The sequence below is a fragment of the Ceratosolen solmsi genome, unplaced genomic scaffold (genome assembly GCF_000503995.2).
Source record: "Ceratosolen solmsi marchali unplaced genomic scaffold, CerSol_1.0 scaffold35, whole genome shotgun sequence".
Lineage (NCBI taxonomy): Eukaryota > Metazoa > Arthropoda > Insecta > Hymenoptera > Agaonidae > Ceratosolen > Ceratosolen solmsi.
In genome coordinates, this window is record NW_011948423.1 from 7559140 (window position 1) to 7576639 (window position 17500).

The following is a 17500-nucleotide window of genomic DNA, read 5'->3' on the forward strand; positions in this document are numbered from 1 at the left end:
CTCATGACGCCCCCCCCCCCCCCCCCCCCCCCCCCCCCCCCCCCCCCCCCCCCCCACCCCCCCCCCCCCCCGCCCCCCCCCCCCCCGCCCCCAAAGCTTTTCCATTATCTCTTTATAATAATGAATGTAGCTAAAGATTTATTTCTACTCTAAAACAAAGTTGATTTTCAATTTTCTCTTTAATACGTAAAGATATGCAAAAGTTTATTATCAACGTCTACAAGGTAAATATTTAAAGATCCCTATATCAAGTTTCAGAGATAAAACTGTTTATTATTTGAATACAAGTATGTTTTACATAATATGGAACTATTAGAAGTAAAAATAAAGTATTTCCTGTAAAAAAAAAAAATGTCTGTAAAACAATCGATGCAATAGGATAAGTAAAAGTATAATATTTTAATTTGCAATGAAGCAACAACAGAATAAAATGCTGCGTTAAAATTTCTCACATTTCTTATTGTTTTGGCTAGTTCTTGGATTTGAAAGTTATTTGAAACTGGCCGAGAAGTAAATGTATGATACATTGCATTTTTTTTTAATATCTGTTACGATTCAAAACATAAAATTATTAGGCATTCTTAAATGATTAATTACGTAGGCGAACCTCTGTGCGATTTATAATTTTGAGCATCGCTAGAATCGATGATACCTACAAACGAAATATATATGCGTGTGCGTGAGTGCGCGCGCGCGCGCGCGTATTTCTGAAGAATAATGGTAAAAACGTCATGGAGCGAGTATGTGTTATTGATTTGCAAATTGTTGCAAAGTAAATGTCAATAATACGTGCTATTTCGTACGCTAAACTCTGATCGTCAGTTTTTAAATGTTAATAATGCTTTTTCGAGAAGGTGTAACGATTACGAAAGGCTTGTAGCTCTTTGTAATGTAAGCGTATGATAAAGTCACTCGCTCTTATAAGATGCAAAATGATGGGGCTTGGAAGCGAGGTAAGGGCACTTATAGGCGCCGTTTCATCACAATGGCGAAACCTGGAATTATTTTTTACGAATAGACATGGACGAGTGAAGCGATAGTAGCGTTTTCTCGTTTCAGCGCGTAGGCGCCTCGATGAATTTCATATTTCATCGCTCGATCAACGATTGACGAGCCGATCATAAGATCAAAACTATTTAAGCGCACGTCGCTGGATGATTGTGTCGTGTCAGTCGCGCCAAGCTTTCATAATTAAATCTTACATCCAACAAGGCGAGAAATTGACGGCCCTTTAATTGCATTAAAATTATCACTAATTTCTCGTTGTTTTTTTTTTTTTTGTTTTTTTGTTTTTTCTTTTTTTTTTCACGATCAAGTTTCGGCTACGTAAGAGACGATTATCGGCCGAGCGGGAGAAAGCGGCTTCGTACGTTCATTACTTGCCTGCATTCGATTGAAGCCCATATCCCTACGACGGAGGCGCACTCTCTGAAACGAAGACATCGGTCAAGCCCAGCGCCCAGCTCACTCCCGATTGTCCTGAAATATTTCTGTAACAAAGAATCGGTATGCTCGATCAATGCCTTTTGCACTTTGCAGTTTTTATAAGCTTATTAAACTTGGTATTAATTCTAGGACTGTTTTATGAGTCGTTTACTATAACGAAACAATTGATACCATAGAATATGATTCATATTTTAACGTTAAAAATGATACATCGATTGTAAAAGTGTCACATGATCGGACTCAAAGACCCTCGAGGAAATCGATGAAGTTTTAAATTGCACCTTGTGTATTTAAATTAGAGCTCAACAATCTCGCTCGCATTTTCAATAGCTTTATATCATGAAAACAATCATCGTAGTATTTCGCTCGGACTAAGTAAGTCAAAGGCGGTCATCATCGGGCCTTTAGCCCCACCAACATAAATCAAACAAATAACCGAGGCGCGAGAACGAAATCGCCTCCCTCGCTCGATGCTGCGATAAGTTTTGACAGCTCGGTGGGACACAGCATTTCTAGAAAATAATATATGCGCGACTAAGCAGAAGATCGGAAGTGAGCGTTTGCTGGTAACGCCAATTTACAGCTCGCGTTTTCATGTTTTGCCGCCCCGACTGCGTTTTATCTGTTCAACTTGAACTTTTTGTTTTTCCTATTTTTGTTATTTGCTTTATTCCCGTGGCTCGTCGCAAACTTGTTTCCATTGAGGCAGCACGTGACAGAAGAAAGAGGAATATTGAAAATCAGTCGTGTAAATTTAAAAAAAAAAAAAGAAAAAAGAAAAAAGAAAAAAAAAACAACAACAACAACAATAAAACAGAAAAAAAAGAAACAGAAAAATTGGAGAGAGAGGGAGAAGAAACTAATAATAAAAAGTAGAGCGAGTGAGCGGAGTTGGAGGGAGAGGAAAAAAGTGAAATGATAAAAAATGAAAGGAAAAAAGTGTAAGAGATGAAGGGGCGGAGGAGTAGGAGGAGGAGGAGTAGGAGGAGGAGGAGGAGGAGGTGGAACAAGGGAGAACGAGAAGTAGCGACGAGAGGCGGGGGCACGGAGAGGTTGCGAGGAGGGGCAGCGGGTATCGTGGTAGGAGGTGGTGGCCTGGGTCGACGGGGGGTGTCGGAGGGAGATATGACTGGGAAAGAGAATGGTCGTAGGAATGGTTACAAGCAGAATAAACCTCTCAATAATGAGTACGGTGAGAGGATTCCCTTGGCGAAAACGCGAGATGATAAAACAGAAACAAGCCGAAGCGCAGGCTGTAGCGCAAAGTAATAGCAAGGCCAATAAAATGTAATGAAATAACATCCAATCCAAGAGAGATATTGTGAAAATATTATTACTAACTTATTACTCGCGCAAGCTACCGGAGGAGCGAAGCCAACCTCTCCCCCCCCCCCCGCTCCATCGCTATCGCTCGCTCGCTCACCCGCGCACCTGCACACGCACACACTCGGTCTGTCTGTCTGTCTGTCTGTATGTCTGTCTGTCTGTCTGTCTGTCTGTCTGTCTGTCGGTCTGTCTCTCTTTCTTTCTCTAGCACACGCACACGCACACGCACACGCACACGCACACGCACACGCGCGTAATTTTCCGTTGCCTTCCCCTCGCGGCCCTACTGCTGTTTCTGCCTCCGTCTCTCCTCCTGCTTCTGCTTCTGCAAACGCCGGGATTGCTTTCTACTTTTCCAATTCTATCTTTAACCTGAAATATTCTATTTCGACGTTCGACGTTCAATCTCACTGATAATATCGTTCAATAACCACCAGGGCATTCACGGACCGAACTACAAACGTATAAAACTTATTCGAGGGCTTCCATTCATCGCTTATCTCTCTCTCTCTCTCTCTCTCTCTCTCTCTCTCTCTCTCACTTTGCGCCACTCTTATATACATTTAGAACACGATGTGCCACTGTAAAAATTATCAGCACATCACTGTTTTAATTACGATATTAACTTTATTAAGTCAATTATGTGATTTATCATTAATATCGATTATCTCTTAGGTTTAATATACCGAATATTTATCTAATTTTATTGATTAACGTTTACTCGGCTCTTTTTCCTCACGAGGGCTCATTAAATATTACAAGACTCAGAGCCTTCGATAAAGGATTCTAATTAAATACTTTTAGGCTTACTTTCGAAATTAATATTTTAATTTATGATAATTTAATATCTCATCAATATCCAAAAATATTCATAGATACGCCTTTCTTTTTACAAAAGAATTTCACCTCCCCGGTAATTTAAAATATCCTATATTGCTATCCCTTCTTCATAATTAAATATTGTCGGGTAAAACGTTCGAATCAAGATCTTAAAATTGACGGACACGTGACGACGTGAGATATATATATATATATATATATATATATAGAGAGAGAGAGAGAGAGAGAGAGAGAGAGAGAGAAAGAGTGAGGAGGGGAAGAGAGGATGAGGGAGGAGAAGTAGGAGTAGGAGAACGGTGCCCCGTTTAAAGAGCCTCGACAAGAGAAATACGATAATAATCGGTAAAGCCCCGACATTTACATACAATGATCAGAATCAGTGCAACTTATCTACATTTTCAGTTCCGACAATGCCATGTACAATGGCAAATCAAAAAGCAGCATATTGATGACCGACAGATCAAGTGGCTCTTGTATATCAAGATTGCTTTTATGCCATAATATCTTGGGGGTCGGCAGATCCGCCTTTTTGTGAAGCTACAGTAACTTATCACGTCAAAGTTAAAATCGCAAGGTGATTGCAGCCTTAATCCAATAAAGTCATTTATGAGACAAATGTATCATTATGTCTACGTATACTTATGTTTCAACTTATCATCACCTCGATTGTAATATGAGAACATGAGATATTCTATTAATACCCAATAACATATTCTTTGCCAATAATATAAAATAGTATTTTCCATCGATTGGCATTATTTATTATATAATTATTACTATCTCCAAGCTAATAATATAGAATAACAATTTTTTTTTTTTTTTTTTTTTTTTTTTTTTTTTAGTCTACTCGGATAAATAACGGCTTAATATTGACACAATACACATTTATTTTTTACTGAAATATTTTGTAACACATGGATTACACTGACTCAATATTTACTAAATATTACAAAGCTATATACTAAGTTTTAGTAAACAGAATAAATAACAAATACTGAATCATACTTTTAAACATATATTTCATGTTTATTAGCACAGTAATTTAAATAATTTTTAAACTGTTGCTATCGAATTTATCGAGAAAAATAGTTTTAGTTTTAGTTCTTATGCTAAAGCTTTCAAACTTATATAATGTACATAGAGAAAAGCGCTGTAAAATTTAAATATTTATAAAATTCCAACAGATAACTAATATCCATATTTTCATAGCATTATGTTTAAATGTACGAGTGTCTCGATATTAAATGAAAATAAAGAAGAAGAAGAAAAAGAAGAATAAGAAGAAGAAAAAGAAGAAGAAGAATAAGAAGAAGAAAAAGAAAAAGAAGAAGAAGAAGAAGAAGCCGTTTTATTATATGTTTATAACTGAAATTTTATATCCGGATGTTCAATTTAAATAAAAAAAAAAAAAAAAAAAAAAAAAAAAAAAAAAAAAAAAAAAAAAAATTAATTTTATTCGTCCATTGTATACTTTTGTGAATATATATAATAGAAATATAAGCGATTACATTATCTTTTATATTACATTTTGAAAATAATGTACAACATGTATTTTTCAAATGAGATGAAAGAAAAATAATTCGGATTAAAGACGATAATTTAAATTAAAATTAACACGGATAAATAAATTAGATATAAGCTACTATGATTATATAACTCTGCTTAAGCAACATTGTTTTAATTTACCAAAAGTACGTATAAAAATTTTATACAATTCTCTAATATTTACTTTCCATATTACTGACAATGAATTATTTTTATTAATCATCATCATCATCATCTTAAAGTTATTTACCGTTACTTCTTTTCTATTAAAATTAAAAATCTGTTTATTTCATGACAATGGCAGATTAATATTAATAAAAAATAAATAAATAACGATAACAATGATAATAATAATAATAATAATAATAATAATAATAATATTGATGATAATAATATTGATAAAAATAATAATGATATTGATAATATTGATAATAATAATAATAATAATAATAATAATAATAATAATAATATGTTTACTTTATGATATTTATTATCGAGTAATATATTACAATTAGTACTGAATTTAAATTTTGAAAAGTATACAACTTATTAGTACAATATTCAAGATATAAAAAAATAAAATAAAATTTCATATGTAATGGCTAATAAAACTTATGATTAAATTGATGAATTAAAAATAAAAAGAGTGTAATTAAAACAGAAAGGATAAGACTATAAAAATAGTTCTATAAATAATTAATAGAATCAATGAATGATGCCATATATAAAATATTGAAGAGCTAGTAATGTATTTTTTTTATTTTTTTTTTTTTTTGTATTATTACTATGATTATTATTATTGTTATTGTTGTTGTTATTATTATTATTATTATTATTATTATTATTATTATTATTATTATTATTATTATTAAAGTAATACGACAGCAACTCGAATGAGCAATAACAGAAAGGCATAATATGATTTTTTAATGAAAAGAAATTTTCTTATTGATTAACATTTAGATAAAAATTACATATTGAAATATAGCATTATTATGTAAGATTCGTTGGTTGATGTGATGTGTTGTATATAAAATTATATTTTTATGAAGTTCATATGAATGAGTATATTCGCGTGCAAATTTATAAATTAAAACATGAATGGAAAAATTAATTTCTATATTCGTGTTCATAATAAAGATTACTGTCAATCTTTGCACATATACAATTTAAAAAAAAAAAAAGGAAAAAAAGAGAAAAAAAAGAAAAAAAACTCATACTCGTAGTAAACCTTCCTGAATATTCTTTACTTTCAAGTTATATTATTTCAATTTTTATTACCGTATTTTCCGACCTGTTACTTTTCGAATCATGTTTTCAAACTTTCCATTTTCATTAAATTAGTCTTCATATATTGTCTTTTTTTCTTTTTTTTTTTTTTTTTTCGAATTCCGAACTAAAATCATTCGTCTATTCTCATTTATTTTGAAATTTGTTATGTAACATTTTAATTGTTTCTATAACTCAAAATAAGCAGATGACGTGTTTGTATTATTTTTCAGAGAATTAAGAAAAATTTGATTTATATTATTAAGATTTTACAAATAGAAATTGACCAAAAAATCATGCATACTGTGTGTCTCTGAGAATTTTAGCAAAATCCATCATCCACGAATGTAGTACGATCATTATTTTAAATTAGTAAATTTCAGTTTCAAGTAAATTGTATTTAAAGTTTTAATCTTGTGTATAGTGTATTATAAGTTAGTTTTACTACATTAAAAAAAAAAAAAAAAAAAAAAAAAAAAATATACGACATTTCGAATTTCACCATTTATTAGTTGCCACGTTCTTATTAAAATTATAAATATTAATATGGAAAAAATCATGAGTCGAATTCTTTTTCCTTCTGTTTATTTTCTTTTTAATTATTTACCTCTAAGAACTAAGCCAATCTGATCGTAAGCATATATATATATATATATATATATATATATATATATATATATATTTGTTAATAATGAAATAAATAGAATACCTCTATACTTTAATTTTCTCGAATTTAAAGTTTGTATAATTATATTGTGTCATATTCGGTAAAATAAGAAATGAAAATAATGCGGTTTGTTATTCAATAGCTAATGAAAGTACTCGATTATTAGCTAAAAGAAAAGATTCATTTAGCACGAAGAAGAAACCTTATACAATCTTGTAAAAAGAAAAAAAAAATAATAAAATTAAAATGTGGGAAATTATTGTTGTAAATATGTAAATATCCTTTTTCTCAATATTAGCAATAATTGTGATACTCGTAGACCAATTGTACATTGAACTTCTTTAAAATTCAACTTATTAAAATATACAATTTATTATACAAGGTATTAACCTTGAAAATTTTCATAAATGTCATAACAACAACAACAACAACAACAACAATAACAATAATAATAATAATAATAATACGTATGTTTAAATAGTACTAATTGTCAAAAAAATGAAACTTAATCAAAACATCAAACAAGCATTTTGATTTTATGAATATATTTTTCTGATAGCTAAGTGAACAAATATTTAAAAATAGCTACTTGAAGGTACAGTTTAGCTTGTACTTTTTGTTAAAGTTCGCTTGTAGATACGATGTGTGTGAATTTTTTTAAAAGCTGATCACATGTCACTCTATACGTAGTCGATAATTAAAAATTATCGTAATATTGCAAATAAAAATACTCTCAATTACAGTTATGATTTAATGTTTTAGAAAAATAAATTTCCCAGTGAATTAATTCCGTATAAGATTTATTTTTATTTTTTTTTTTTTTTTTTTTTTTGCTAATATAAGCACAGTTATTCAAAGCGTACAAAAATAAATACCGAGGTGCAATGTTTTTTGTAATAAAATTACAGGCAAAAAGTTAAGTGAGTTAATTTTAAACAATTGAAGGCCATATTTCTGTATGTCATTAAAATGTATTTTAAAAAGTTTTGCAACTGTTATGAATTATCGAATATTTAATGCCTTGTTTCCAGACTATCGAACACTTGAGCTGTTGTAAATGTCTTGCTAGAATTATATACTTTTTTAATGATTTTTTATTTTCCTTATACGTAAGCGTACTTTTAAGTTAGACTAATTAATATTTGTTTATGTTGGCAATAATAAATATTTGGTATTCCAATTTCCTTATACGTATCTAGTCGATTAATCGTTACTTTATTAGAACTTATGAAATAGATTTTTATTTAATTTAAAATTAGATGCTTATTTATTTGATTTTTTTAATTTAATTTTTTTATAGTGTGCAATGTATAACTTTTATAGCGCAAAACGTAATTTCATTACATATCATACAGCTGTTTCTTGTCCTTTCTATTCCGAGAAAAATAATAAGGTTGAAATCTGTATTTTAATGGTAAAACGAAGACGTCGTTGGTAATCTAGCGAAAGTTATGAGCTTATTTTTTAATTTTTTTTTTTATTTTCCGTAAGAATCCTTCCGCGTAAACTAGGAAAAATTGAAATATAAACTCGTAAGTTATAAAGAATTGTCGACAATATCTCCGTTTTACTGATGAAAATATAAATTTTTATTATGCGCATGAATTATCTAACTGTAAGTTATATTTGCTTATAAATTACAATAAAATATAATAAAAAATATTTTACAATATTTTTAATGTGAATAGAATTTATTATTGAATTTTAGGAAATTTTTTATACTTAACGATACATGGTTAATTGATATGCATATATTCATCTTTATGATTTTATATATTTCTTGATGTATATGATTAATGAACAAAATTTTACTTAACAAAATATGGCCAATTTTTCTATTTATTTATTTTTATACATATATAGACTAACGCGCGGTATAAATAAGGGCAATTGCATATTAGTTTAATAATTGTTAATAAATCTTTAAAGTGGAAATTATGATTTTTTTTTTCTTTTTTTTTTTTTCATTAAAAATTAGCAAAATTAAAATTTCTTACAACAAGTGTGATATCAGACGGAATATTATTCTTTTTTTTCTTTTGCCTTCTTCTGAATTTAATAGAGAATATTATTCATAATAAATGTACATATTGATTGAATATTGAAATATTTCAGTGGACAAATAAGAATCTTTTATTTTCTGATTCTTATCAATCCATTGTAAACTTGGTGCTGATTTCATTTGAATGAATAATATGCCAGTTAAAACAATTTTTCTATTAAAGCAATTCTATTGCAAATGGAAAAATTATATGAATTCCATTAAATTATTTCAGAAAATATTTTTGGTATAATCTCGAAAGAAAAAAAAAATAAAATAAAATAAAATTATGAAAATTACTTTTCAAATTACTTCTTTTTAATATACACAATATTTTATCAAATAATTTAAAATGCGTTAATATTTTATAACCGTTAATGTAACCCGTATAAATTGTTTTGAATTGCAATTGAAAAAATAATGTTATGATTTTGATTATTATATATTGGAGATTAAATGAAACAATAATAAAAACCTGTTTATCGAAGCTATACATTAATTTCACGTTTATTTCTTTTGAAATTCTTTTGCCGAGCAATAAATGTCTACTTTTACATCACCCAAGTGTCCATCTTCACTCACTGTGTGCCGATAACCTACGACGATAGTTACGTAAAATGTATAATATTACGTATATTTAGAAAATCAAAAGTATCCTGTTACTACGACACGCAGTTATCATCAGTTCGACTTTACAAACTTAAAGAAATGTATTATTAAAATGCAACTGCTTATTTCTAATTCAAAATAGTATCCGTACATAAGAATTGAATTTCTACAGTTGCATTGCAATTGATTGCATAATATTTTTCGCGTAATATTTATTGTGAGTATCCTCTTTTAAAATACAAGACATAACAATAACCGAGTATATATATAACTACGAAATTACCATTTCTACATATAATTTTGGATTATGCTCGATCGATCAAAGCGTACGCGCCTCGCGAAAATTTGAAATGTAAATTTACAACAAAGTATACTATCTTGAACGGGAGAAAAATAAAAACAAAAGAGTTGAGATTGTAAGAAGGTTCGGACTGTCATGGTGGGTGTTTCAAAGGAAAATCTCGCATAGCCGCTATGTAATGATGAAAGACGTTGTAAAAGAAATCGAGTCAAGTTTTTGTATGGAAGACGTTTATGTATTGCGCGAAAAATGCGTGATGCAGTAGAATCGTATGTACAAGAGAGAGAGAGAGAGAGAGAGAGAGAGAGAGAGAGAGAGAGAGAAAAGATATATTGCATTCGCAGTCAAAAACATGGAAAGAAATTTGGCGTTAGCAACTTAGCAAGCTGATGATGACCGATAACGTGTATGGATGATTTTGGACTATTTACATCATTACATCAATTTATTTCGATATCATGGTACGCGCTAATTCGTAACATTTACGATTTTATAAAGGAATAATGTTTTATAATCCTCATTTGATTATTTATAATATTGCATAGTTAGCCGTAGGAAAGTAACATTAGAAACAAATTTTTCTTACGAGTTTAAATGTTTCGATCATTATTTTAAATGATTTTATACTCTTAAGAAAATGAATATCGTAATGTTTGTTGGTTGAAATAACGCACGATAATATTAAGTCGAGATCATTATTAATTTAATAAGTGAAAGAAGTTATTTAAAGTATTATGAAAGATATTATATTATGAAAGTGAATCAAGAATAAAGTTTTATCAAAGTGACGAGGGTCTGCATTTTTATTGAATAAAAATCTTTTATTTCACATTTGTTTTGTTATTGTTTAAATTACATTTATTTCAAGAAAAATCGAGCAATCGGCTTAATGTAAATATTAATTAATAAAAACGATCATAATTTTTAATTAAACAATGAATTATCGAATAGCGTTGTACTACTTTAAAAATTAATCTAAACTTTATAACAATGATGAACAGAGTGCTTATATGCGATAATAAAGATGGTCATTGAAAAAAGAAAAATTATTCTTGGACCGAAATGTCGTAATGTCGTTTCATTTATTTATTTTTTTTTTTTTTTTTTGGTTTTTAATTCTTGTTTAGCTAATTTAAGCACACGGAATGGTAGTATAAAGTCTAGAAGGTAACGTTGAAAACGAATGAAATAAAGCTAATTCAGATCGCTATCTGCATGGATTTCTGGATGAAAGATTGAATTTAATAACGAGGTTATTAAATATGAGAGATTGTAGAGTTGACGAAAGTATAGTTTCGTGATAATACTTGTGTGGGCAAGTGAAGGTATGTATGATATGTATAGTAAAGAATCTCACCTGAATAACATAATAAAGTCTTGTTAATAAGCCGTTGGATAAACAAAGTAACAATAATAGCGTAATATTAGGTATGAGTGACTTTAGTGATCCAATCCATGAAACTATTCATCATTTATGGCAGTAGTGCAACCTATTCTTTAGCATAATAACAAAATATCTGACAATTTACAATAGAAGAATTTACATGAGGCAAGGAGTGTCATCGGTACATTCTGTTGTGCGGTTTCAAAATCAATTGTGCTGATAATTTAAAGGATCGTATTTGTTACAAAATTATAGGAATCAAGGAATGGCTGATTTGGATGAATCATTGCATGTAATGTGATCGCGAACGAATTCTATTAAATCAAATAACAATTCAATAATTGCGAGAGTGCAGTTTTTATTTTCTCATTTTTATCGAGCACGGCTACTTTATTTTTCATTTTTCACGGGGGAAAACTACAAAAAACAAAAAGGGGAATAAACAACGACAGAGCACGCGTTGAGTCGAGTTTAACGCACAAACGCAAGTGATAAGAGAGAAGAAGAAGAAGATGATGAAGAAGAAGATGAAGAAGATGATGATGAAGAAGAAGAAGAAGAAGAAGATGAAGAAGAAGAAGATGATGATGAAGAAGAAGAAGATGAAGAAGAAGATGATGATGAAGAAGATGAAGAAGAAGATGATGATGAAGAAGAAGAAGGGAAAACGTGGCCAAAGTCCCAGAACGGGGAAAATGAATGAATAAGCGTCGTGAAAGAATAAAGAAAGCCTCGTGCGTCTATCTAAAAGGACAAAGAAAACGGGGGAGAAGAAATGCAGATATCCATTAATGTATCCAAATAGGAGTAAGTGCAGATGTGCCCTCGCACACACTATGTGTAGTAAATGAGAAAACCGCAAAAGGTGAATAACACGAAGCTGATTTGAAGAATGGATAGTATAGTACTACTACAAACTATGTATTAGCGTATGTAAGTATAGATCTGTGAGCAATGTATCACGATCCGGTCTTTTCAAGTTCTCTAATCACAGGAGCTTTGGTAAGGATGGAAGATGGTGGAAAAAGGCGAAAAAAAAGTTCGCACGGTAATTTGGATTTGTTCAATCTTTGATGAAATCAGGTATTACAAAGTGTATCATAATGTTCTTGCTTCTCGGCATTGCAAAATTGTTTTAATAGTCTAAGCAATCGTTAAAACTGATATATTTATTAAAAAAATTAATTTGACAATAATATTAGGCTTCCTGAAAATTGCTGGCTACCGATTCTTTTTCTTTTTCTTATCTTTCTTTTCTTCTTCTTTTTCTTCTTCTTATTCTCCTCCTTCTCCTCCTCTCGCTCTCTCTCTCTCTCTCTCTCTCTCTCTCACTCTCACTCAAGAAAACCTTATTATTTTGATTAAGGGAGCGATTTGAGAAATAAGAGCGCATACTTTATTCCATTCATGCAAACGAATACGTGCTTAATCTTAATAGTCACGAAAGAATGCAATTTACCGGTTAGATTTTCAAAGATAAAATCTATCCGAAGATAAGAATTGTCCGATTTTCAGAGATTGAATAGCGATTTTCAATCGATGCACGGAGAGGGGGAAAATTCTTTTTTCTCGAAAAAATGAGCGATCGCTTGACGTAACGGAACGCCGGAGTGTAATAGACATTAATGCAGTTCGTTGTCCCCTCGTGTTTTTCGTCTCGTCGCATGAATAAAATGCCGCACTCTACAGGAGCATTTTCGCCGAGTCGAGGGCCGAGCCTCTGTATAACTATTAGCTGCATTTACATCTGCATTACGAACTTTCTTGCGTAATATTATAATCAGTCGCGAGAAAATATATAACTGCAGATCCCAGTCGCCCCACTCTCTCGTGTCCATTCCATTTACATCTCTCCACTATTGTTTTTCCGCAGCTTCGCTCGCGCTCGTTCGAGCACTTTTTAAACTAATATACTTACGGACTTACGACTGCAAACGCCCAAACGAGATTGATGGATAGATAGATGGATAGATAGATGGATAGAGAGAGAGAGAGGGGGGGAGGGGGAGGAAAAGAATTTGAATTGGCCTTGTGCGGAAAATACAGATGCCCGGTAAAATATACAGACATTGAATAATTAGCGACTAGTAGTAGAATTTTCCATTTGAAGCAATTACAACAAGCGCGGTAATATTTGCGAAAAGTCGACCGTTAAAGCGGATAGATTGTAATTTAACGCTACAATTCTTGCCCATCATTCACCTTCGAGGCTCTCGATGAGGGCCTTTACACTTTTTAGATTCGAAACTATAATTAGGATGCAATATGTAAGCATAGCTAAAGAAACTCATTTTGCAACTATGAGTGAAATTCAATTTCATTACCTGCTTCATTACGAAAATAGACAGGAATTTACAAATAAATTTCTTGACAATAGAACGTTCCATTAAATATGTAAGGTATTTGAAAATACATACCTTATAATATGCATTATGCATAATATCTCTAACGAGCAGTCGAAGGCTTAAAATTTGTCTGGTTGCTTTAACGAAAGAATTTGAGGGATATAAATGGTGAATAAGTATGATTAAAAGGTTTGCCGATATACTACTACTACTACTACTACTACTACTACTACTACTACTACTACTACTACTACTACTATCCATCGCATGCGATAAACTATTTATTTACTAGTTTATTTTTATTTTCGATACATCTAAAGATAATAAAAGTTAAAAATAATATCTTTCGAATTTACGGGGAATGTAGTTTAAAGTTATAATTTATTTTAAAAACTTTTTATGTATGAATCGGATTATAAGAAATGAGACCTTAAGAAGAAAGTGGAGAAGAGGAAGGAGTAAAGGATCGTTATTCCGTACATAGCAATAACTAGACTTTTGTTTTTACGACTTCTTTTCTTGTAATTTAGTAGGAAAATAGATATCTTTACGATAGAAAAGTTTAAGTTATATTTTTGTATCATTCCATTGCTTCTAAGATTATTTGCATTAATAAAACGATGGCTTCATAGGTATATTAAAAACTAACAGAAGGTCTATTTACTGGGAGGGGGAGAGACTCGTCAGAGACACACACACAGAGAGAGAGAGAGAGAGAGAGAGAGAGAGAGAGAGAGAGAGAGAGTAGAGTAGAGTAGAGTAGTGTTGAAAGTAAAAATTTCTAAACGAAGAATACTTTTTAAAATTGTAATTACTTTGAAAGATAATTTGGAAAGCAGAGGGGTGGCCGGATCGGGAGGGATCGAAAGATAGAGGGAGAGAGGTGAAGGCAGAGCGAGTGAGAGAGTGAGAGAGAGTGAGAGAGTGAGAGAGAGTGAGAGAGAGAGAGAGAGAGAAAGAGGCAGAGAGACAGACAGTCGGGGACGCGTGGGAGGAGGGCGAGTTGCATTCGTAAGAGAAAGAATTTTCGCTAAATACGAGCAAAGAGCATGTGGGGCGTGTTGGGAGGGGTCAAGCTCGATCGCGCAGAAATGTGCATACATGCACGACCAAACACCTATTATACGCTTGTAACTCGAGTCCGTGCTAGAGATCAATACGCCTAATAGAGGGTATCTATAGCGCGCGCAACCCGTGCTCATTTACTTAATTGTGTTCTATATAGGGTATAACCGAGCGACGTGTAGGTAGCGCTTTCGACCTACGCCCCCTACCTCCCTCACCCACCCACTCCCGCCGTCCCTTCGGCCACCTAACGAGTATCGTTCTCTCTTTCGTTCGTTCGTTCGTTCGTTCGTTCGTTCGTTCGCCCGGCCCTTTCCTCCATTGGCCGAATCACTCGCACTTATGCCTGGCCGCGTGCTGGTGTGCGTGACACAACAGTAGTACGTAGGGCGCATGTTTGCATGATAGCCTAATCATCGAAAACATAAAAGTGGCAATATGTTTGGAAAAAGTTTATATGCCGAAAACTTTGTTCTTACGGCTCAATTTTTGCTTTATTCGCGTGTAATAAACGAAAAGTCCCGCGCGAATGTACTTATGTGGCCAACGACTTGTGAAAAGCCTCTTAAACCTGTAATTATATAAGAATTTAAGTGAACCTAAAGTTCACCTAAGGGTGCGACCGTCTATCTGTCTATCGATGTCACACACTCACTCTCTCTCTCTCTCACTGCGAAAATAGCTCCAAAAAAAAAAAAAAAAAAAAAAAAAAAAAAAAAAAAAATCATTTATATAATCATTTATATGAAGACGGCATCAGGTATCCCTACTTATTTTTCATTACCGACGATATAGTTTTAAACGTTTAACGAGAGGTTTGCCGCGGATGCCTTTGAAATTCCCTTTTTAGACTTGAACATTACTTAACTGTGTGAGACAGAGTAACAGGAGGCGCTTCCAAAAGGCAATTTAAATTAAAAATTTACACTCTGTAAAATGATATTTCTACCGACGGCTTTTCATACGAACATAAAATTAACACACGACAGTATATTTATAATCTCCCGAGATCGATATATAATAAGGATTAGAATCATTAATCCGGCTACTCGAGCATCACATTTTATAAGATATTTAAGGGAAACTTGTTTTTCAATGCTCTGATGCATCTTTAACATTTTCTTATTATAAATTGCAGAGAAATTGCTGGATGCCGCCACTTCTAATTTTACAATGAATACAATTGGCTGGAATTTTTAGTTTACCCGAGGAGTTTTCAATTTCCAAATCTAAAATAACAAGATTACAAATTGACACACATGATTTACACGAATGGAGGGAACGCTTGTGTTTTTTTTCTTCTTCTTCTTCTTCTTCTTCTTCTTATTATTATTATTATTATTATTATTCTTTTTTTATTTAACACATTCGTTTTTTATGTCTTTTATCTTTGATTTATCTTTAATTGATTTTTCAAACAGCCGTACGATTAAATATCTCTTTTTTTTTTTTTTTTTTTTTTCATTCTTTAGCGTAACGATACAGCGCCGATATTTATATAGACAAACTGTATTATTAAAACTTCAATTCTCGTTGGAAACCCTTTGAGATCCGTGGAAAAACGGACGTCGTGTATCGATACGATAAAATACATTTCTTATAGAAAAAAAAAACCATTTTTATTTATAAAGCAAACTCTATTAGCTATTTTATTGGATGTGCGTTATTTTATGTATGCGATTGGTAATGACGTTTTCATTCCCTCCATACGTGATTTTTACTATTTGTAAACTTTTTGTAAACTTGATGTAAACTTTTTTCCTAAAACGAAACACGACTTGAAAAATCTGATAATTAAGGATCGAATTGTGACGCAACAAGCACTGCTTAATTTGATTTTAAGTTTCATTTCTTATCTTCGTCTTCTTCTTCTTCCTTTCTTTGAAATTTACATTACATCGATGTTCTTACCATAAATTATTCTGTTAGATATTATAAATTCTACTTTATGCGTGAAGAACCTAATTATGTCATAACTTCGAAGGTTCAAATTGCAGCTTCGATACAAGGCTAGAATCTAAGAAATATTAGTTCCACATAATGATAATATTCAAATGAGTTATTTCAATTACGTTTCAAGTTATCGTACGATAAGTTATCACCAGTAATGGCCCAAGATATCGGTTATTTACAATAAATAACTACACAAGAGTACGACAGAGATTTTTTAATTCAACGGTTAACGCATCGAAGTGAGCTTACTCTTTACATTTGGCAGCGCCCTTAATTTGTCCTTTAAATCCTCATTTAAAGCCCGAGCAGGCCCAAGAAGTTTATAAATCTTGCGTTAAGGTAGGGCGCGATCGACTCTCGTTCGTTAACGCCGACTTTGGCCACCAAAAAAACACGGACACGTGAAATATCGTCTATCTGTATTTACAGATAATTTAAAAAGCACGAAATTCAATACGTGACCTAACTCTTTAATCGGTGGGAAGCCATAAAACGTGGAATTTAAGGGCATTTTTATATGATTCGTATGCTCACGTTACTTATATACACCCGATAAGATCTAACCGATTCAACTTCATACATTTTTCAACGGCCTATTCATTAGACAAGATAAATTATAGGAATCACATCGATCAAACGAATGAGTATACGATACGCAGCACTGCGGTGATTGTGCACTTGTGATGATAATTTAAGAATAATAAAATAG